Consider the following 7,618-nt stretch of genomic DNA (forward strand, 5'->3'; position numbering starts at 1 on the left):
ATGTGAGTTGCTTCAATAATTAAAGAAACTGACTGAAAAACTATCTCAGACATATGTATGCCTAGATAGAAATGAGATGAGTTAGTGTACTATTTCCTGGCAGGAAAAGAGCTACCCAAATCAGAGACTGTGCTCTCTCTAATCATCAGACTATTCAAAAAGTGTGCCTCAAGAATTAAAATGAAATGGAGGAAAGAAAAGTCAGAAGCTTGAAATAGCCAGAAGAGGAACTTGCTTCCCAGCAAAAGTTGTCACATAGCAGACAACATATGGATATCTGCACTTTTTTCTTTTCATTGCTTTTTTTTTCCCCTCTAAAACTGAAAAAAATTGCCATAGAAATGTCGAAAGGAAAGAAAGACAGTTTCCCTGGCTCCTCAGATTAACCAAACTAGAAACATACACATTTCTCTTTTCACTTAGTGTTTGTTTATTATTTACTTATTTATTCATTCAGTCAGTTATTTTAGTCAGACAATGTGTATCGCATGCTGTTGTCCAACTTGTTATGTCTTCAGGAATAAATTTCCTGACATTTCCTTTACTTCTAAGCAGTGGAAGTATTGACCTGTGCCAACATGCCTGGCTTTGAAAGATGCTTACTTGGTTCACATTCATTTTTCCAGGAGCAAGTTTATTGTCTAACAGTATACTGTTCTGTTTTGATTTTAATATGTTAAAATTAATTTTCAATGTGTTGATCCTATATAATGTACTCCTTAAGGGCTAATGATTGTTTAGGCTACGAGGATTCCTCCTCATGAGTTGTATCAAATATCCTTTTCTAAAAGAATTATAAACAGAACTCTGTTTACTATTAAATAATATAGCTTTTCTCTGGGTATGACATCACCATCTCTACCATAAAGTAGAGTTGCTCTGGTTATTCACCAAAGACCTGGGCCTGCATTCCTGGCAGTAAAATTAGCAGAAAAATAGAGTTTATGTTAGTTTTCAGAAATAGAGAATAAGGACATTTACATTCAATTTCTAAAGGCATGAAAAGGTTTAGAAATTTCCCTCCTGTGTAGTTTTGGGGTGCTAGTGCACATCAGAGGTCCAAGGTTAAAAGAGGATTGAAGCATGTGTTAGTACAACTTCAAGTAAGGCAAACATGATTTCCAGTGTCATATGTTCCAATGAGAAAACAGAATAAATTCAATAGTTCACATACCTGGACTTGTGTGGACCCCTTGTTTTGTTCTGTCACGATCCAACATAAATACTCAGAAAATCTCATGCAATAAAGTTATTATCCAAATAGTATAGCAAAGATTATAATTTATTTTGAACTTATTTTTTTTTAAAAAAAAATTAGTTAAGAATAGCAATACAAACAGAATCAGGATCTCCCTCTGGCTCTCACTAGGCTTTCATTCCTTTCATTCTGTCAAATGAATTCACAGGAAACACACAGAGCATAACACAGAAGGTAAGAGTTACTATAGATTAGATAATATATTCCCTGAGAGATGATATTGGTTAATAACTAAAAAGAAAAGCATAAAAGAACATTTTCCAGGCTACTTGTTATAAGTAAGTTATTTTCCCAAGTCTCTGAAATTTATGTCCTCTCTTCTTATGTTTTCCCACCCAGGGCAATGTTAGTCTCTTGTAGATTAACTCTTAAGGAACGTGACAAGTACATGTCTCCCAGTATTTCCAAATGTCTAAGGAGAAAGTAGTATGCCATATTTGATTGTGTTAGTTTTATTCTGAGATACAGCTCATTGAATGAGAACTGAGAAAGTTGTTCACTTTATACTGTTCCCTTAATTATCTAATTCCTATGTAGAAATATTATATTTTAATGTAATCTCTGTAGTAATGTAAGAATACTCTACCTGTTACATGATTGAATTCTTAAGTGCATTACTAAAGAGTAAGTAACTATTAGTAGATGTATGTTTGAGGTAAAAGATTACTTACATTCCATTCTTTTGAACAACAACAACAACAAAAAACCGTGTTAAAAAAAGTAGATTAAAGTGAAATAAAAAGAAGCAGTGAGTTTATAAAATAGCCAGGCTTTTCCAGAAGTAATAACTCTTCCCTTACTGAAAGTCAATAAAGCTCATTTCCCCTACATGCTCTTTTCCTTCATATATGTTTTAAACCACGGAAATAATTAGCCGGCTTTCTCATTCCACTCAGAAAGCATTTAGAATTCTTTATTTTTGTTTCTTCAAACGCTTTTTCTTCTCTAGTATCTTCCATCCATGTCATATTTTTAACTCAGTCCACTCTACCCTGCCATTCCCTCATCCTCCCCTCTTACCCAGATCCACTCCTCTTCAGTTTCCATTCAAAATACAAAACAAAACAGAGCAGGCCTCCCAGAGATATCCACCAAACACAATCTTACACGATTAAATAAGATTAGGCACACACCATTATATTAAGGTTGGATGAAGTCACCCAGGAGGAGGCAAAGATTCCAAGCGAAGGAACAAGAGTCAGAGACACGCTCACTCCCACTCCTGGGAGTGTCCCCCAAGAACACCAAGTTCCACAACATAAAGGTATATGGGAAGATCTAGTTCAGACCCAAACAGTGTCTGGGTTTGTTGCTTCAGTCTCTGTGAGACCCTATGAGCCGTTCTTAGTTGATTGAATTTAAAATGTTACGGAGAACTTTACATTTTGTTACATTTAGCATTGGAAGGGACTCACCTGAATATGAGGGAGAAATCAAGCCGCCGGTGAGCTTCAACCTGCTAACTACAAACCAGCTATCGGACACTGAAACCCATTTAGAGAGCATTTGACCAGAGAATCTTCCATTCATTTATTAATCATAATTTTATATGTTCTTAATTGAAAGGCATAGATCCTATGATACTGAAATATGTGGATACCCATACTTAAAACTACTTGACAACTGTCAAATTTTATTTCATGAAAATTTAGAAGCATGAATATCAACCTCGGTACAAAGAAATACTTCAGTGGAAGTATGCGCCAATGAATATCCTTAAATAATCACCTAAAGCATAATTAAAATTGGTCTGTTGCCATGGTGTTTTTAAATGTAAAAGCAGTGATATACAGATTTTAAACAATAAACATTGTGTTTGTCTAAGTCTATGACTGGGATGTATATTTATTAGTTTCATTCATTTGTGTGTGAATGCTCGTACCTGTGTGTGCACTCAAGAGACCAATGTAGAATGTCAGATGTTCTGCTCTATCATCTCTGTCTACTTCCCATGTGACAGGGCTTCTCCCTGAATCTGGATTTATTCAGGAAGCCAGAATTCATCAGAGACCCTATAGTTGCTCTCGTTAACAGAATTAGGGTTACAGTCAACATAAATGCCTCTGGCATACATGAGTGCTGAGAACCAAACCCATGTCCTATGCTTGCACAATAGATGTAACTATGCGTGGACCCCTCTCTCCATCCTTTAAACCCCTTTCTAATTTTAAAATAATTAAAAACAGCTTATATATTAAGATGTTCAATAGTTTCAAAGCTTGAGAAACAGAGATTCACACTAAGTTCTGTTATTCTTGTAGCATCAGGTGACCTAACTACACCTTTAATTTCTTTTCTAGTTCACTGTAATTAAAGGCAAATAGTGCCAGGTGTTGGTGGTTTACGCTTTTAATCCCAGCACTCAGGGGACAGAGGCAGGCAGATCTCTGTGAGTATGAAGTCAGCCAGGTCTATAAGAGCTAGATCCAAGATAGGCCCCAAAGCCACAAAGAAACTCTGTCAAAAATAAATAAATAAAACCACAACAACAAAAAAAAAAACCTCAATGCAAATAGTGATTTTATTAGCATATATTCATTAGTCTATACTGGTTGCAATAATTTTTCAATTTTTTTGATGTGATAGAGTCATTAAAAGCAAATTTCTAATTCTAAAATAAGACTAAAATAGAATTAGAAATTAAAATGTTTCACAATTTCAAGCTTGGCAAAAGGAGATGCTCAGTATATCCAGCTTCTCTGTTGATTTTCTATGGTGTAAGGTGGCCTAACTACACCTTGAATGTCTTTTCTAGATTACTGATAATGAAGAAAGAACAAATAGTGATTTTATTAACATATATCCATCAGCCTACACCTGTTCCAGTGATTATAAACAAGTGATTAACGAGATAAAGGTGGCTCACTTTATGAGAGAATGTCATTCTCACTCTCTCTGACACTTCATTGTGCCTGTCATCTCCAAACATAAGGTCACAGCTGTTCTGTGACATTTTTACACAATGGAAAAATCAGACTGTTCCATGGAGAAATAAAAAAGGAAATTTAATAACCTGACATTTGAATGAAGAAATAAGCCATTTCAAATACAGGCAATTGTGCATGGATCCTAGGTGATGTTTGAGAAATAGAACAGGTTGTTTTCTTGGGCCACATCTAATACACCGACCTTACAAAGCCGACATTGTTCATCATATTTTCCATTCAGTGGACAGCACAAATAAGCTTATGAAAACTTTATGGAATATTAAAACTGCGCATTTCTCTTTACTTATAATACATATGTAAAATCACTGTTCACTTACACTTTGACAGCTCTTACTAGTTGTTTGTATTCATTTTAATACATATTTTATTGAGCAGGCTATATCTAGGAATATGTATGTGTTACTTAGTATAATAAGTGGCCATTAATTTGAAGGAAAGATCTTTTAACATATTTATTTATTTTAAAATCTACCTCAGTTTCCCCTTTCTCCTCTCCTCCTAGTCTGTTTTCACCCATCCCCCCTAACTTCTCCTCTGCCTGCCCCCATCAATACCAGATCAATTTCAGTTCGGGAAAGGGCAGTTTCTAGATATCCACAGGATATAAAGAAAAACATGGCATATCAAGTTGAATTAAGACTAAACCTCCCCTTGTATTAAAGCTAGCTGGGCAAGGTGAGAGAGTATGAAGAATATGGTCCAAAAACCTGAAATAGAGTCAGAAACAGCCCCTGTTGTCACTGTTTGTAGTCGCACAAGAACAGCAAGCTACAAAACTGTAACATGTGTAGAGAGCCTAGGTCGGTTCCATGTAGGCTTCCTGATGTCACTTCAATCTCTGTGACCACTAGGAGACAGGTTTGATTCTGCTGGTTTTCTTGTGATGTCCTTGTTACCCCTGGCTCCTACAATCCTCCTTCCCTCTTTTTAGCAGGATTCTCCAAGCTCAGCCAAATGTTTGACTGTGGGTCTCTACATCTGTTTCCATTGATTGCTTGATGAAGCCTCTCTGCTGACAGGTGCCTAGATACCAAGCTATGGGTATAGCTATGGGTATAACATGAGGCACCATTACATTGACATTTTCTCTATTCTCCAGTCATATTTCGTAGGTCTCCGGGTAATCCATTATCTATCCTCATATTGGTTCTGGTGCACTACGCAGGGTCAGTACTGGGTGAACTTTCATTGTCTTATTTTTTTGTTTGTTGGGTTTTGTGTTGAAGAGAGAGAGAGAGAGAGAGAGAGAGAGAGAGAGAGAGAGAGAGAGAGAGCAAAAAGAGGACGGCATAAATTTAGGTGGGTAGGGAGGTAGGAGGAATCTGGGAATAGATGGACACTAAAGAAACAATCAAAATGCATTGTCTGAAAAAGTAAATTTTCAAAAAATCTGTTTCAAATATATAACTGTCAGGACAACTGCAATATCCAAAAGCATACTATTTAACATTTTTTGACTTAATGCAGCCCGGAATTTTTCTTTTGAATTTATTTTTTCTAAATATGTAAGTGTCCATTTTTTGATAGCATTGGCTTGTGTTCATTATATTAATTGACCAAGTTATAATTTATGAATATGTTCAACCCTCTGTTCTGGGATGTACTTGACCTCGTTTTCAAGCAAATTTATTCATGTATTCTACCAGTGCAGAGTTTCTAAAAACTGTTCCCAGTCCTATTGGAAGTGTTAGTGGTTTATTAATCCTACCAGAATGACTATGCTCAATCTCTAAGATATCTTAAGTATACAGTGATGATAAATTCTCAAAATTTTTACAAAATAACTTTCTATTGAATTACATGGTTTCTAATGAAGATTATGTTAGTTTGTTCTTTATTAGCTAATGTTTTTTCCAAATATTATGTTAATACTATATACATAGAATAAAGTGAAATGATTAAAATATACTTGACAGAAAAATAGTTACTATAAAGCAAATCAAATGCTAAGTAGTCCACAAAATGAAAGACACGATGCATAGGGAGGGAACAGGAGGAGAGGAGGGAGGGGAAACTGTGGTCAGGATGTAAAATAAGTAAGATATATATTTTAAAGAATGAATGAAAGACCAGAAGGCAGAATTGAATAGGGGAAATGACCATGTTGACAGAACCCATTATCATTGACCAAATAAAAAATAATATAGTTTTATTTAACTTGTATTGCATATAACTTCCTTTTATCATTATTCAAAGTATAATTGTGCATGCATTGAAATCTATGTATTAAGCAATTTTAAGACTTTAGAAAGATGGAATTGAATTCAGTTAAAGTAAGCATAACATTTTCATCTACAATTGATTTCTATTTCTTTTCCTGTTGTTGTAATAAAGTATTCTGAAAAAAGCTATTTGTAGAAGAAAGATTTATCCTGTCATACACTTAATGGACATAGTCTATAATCGCATAGACGTCAAAGTGTGGGTCTTGAAGAAGATGGTCACAGCATACGTGTTAATTTCTAAACCCTGTAATGAAATTTAGTCTCGGTGGAGAAGCCCGACATGAGAAAAGTGGAGCAGATCTAAATTGCTTCTGCATTTATGAGGAAGAGAATGATTATTGCTTCTGGCTCAGCTTGCTTTCTCACTTTTTCTACCATTCAAAAACACTGCTCATACAATAACTTTCCCCAAATTTAGTATAGATCTTCCAATCTGAGTTAATTTAATCTAAGAATGGCTTCAAAAACCCTACAGGTATGTTTTTCCATTATGACTCAAAACAGCCTCAAGCTGAGAATCAGTATTAACCATGGCAGTGTCTGCCTTCACTATGTTGATCATAGATGTATTTGTCATTTTTTCCATATCATTTTATAAATCACAACTTAAATTTGGGAATTTCACATGTTATCCTTTGGGTATATTCGTTCTTTTCCTCAACTTCTCCCATATCCTCTGTCTACTTTTTCCTTTCCCTCCAATATTTGTGTTTCTTCTGTTATCCCTTTTTTAACTCATCAAATCCAATTTTTGCTATCTATGTACTCTGGTATGTGACCTTCCACTGAAGCTTAGTAAACCAGCCTGAGACTATAGTTGTAAAGCAAATGGGCAAAAAGACCTTCCCTCTCCCAGAAGCTATCAACTGACAGCATCACATTCATTGTACATTTGTCTAACAAGGAAAAGTCAAGTTGATGCTGACAAGCTTCCTTACTATGGGATAACTTCCATAGTTCTAGAAAGTGATGTGTCTGGTACCGCAGGTTAAAAAGCAATCATGAATTCTAACAATTTATAAAGATTGCAATCTACAATAATGAATGGCCTGAAAAGATATATCACCTGGAGCAACAGTAGAAGGAATGCCAAGGAAGAACAAAATACGTTTAAGGGTCTGTGGTCTGTTTTATAAGATGAAGGCTCTCTCTCTCTCTCTCTCTCTCTCTCTCTCTCTCTCTCTCTC

Source organism: Microtus ochrogaster, chromosome 17 (assembly GCF_000317375.1).
Source record: "Microtus ochrogaster isolate Prairie Vole_2 chromosome 17, MicOch1.0, whole genome shotgun sequence".
Lineage (NCBI taxonomy): Eukaryota > Metazoa > Chordata > Mammalia > Rodentia > Cricetidae > Microtus > Microtus ochrogaster.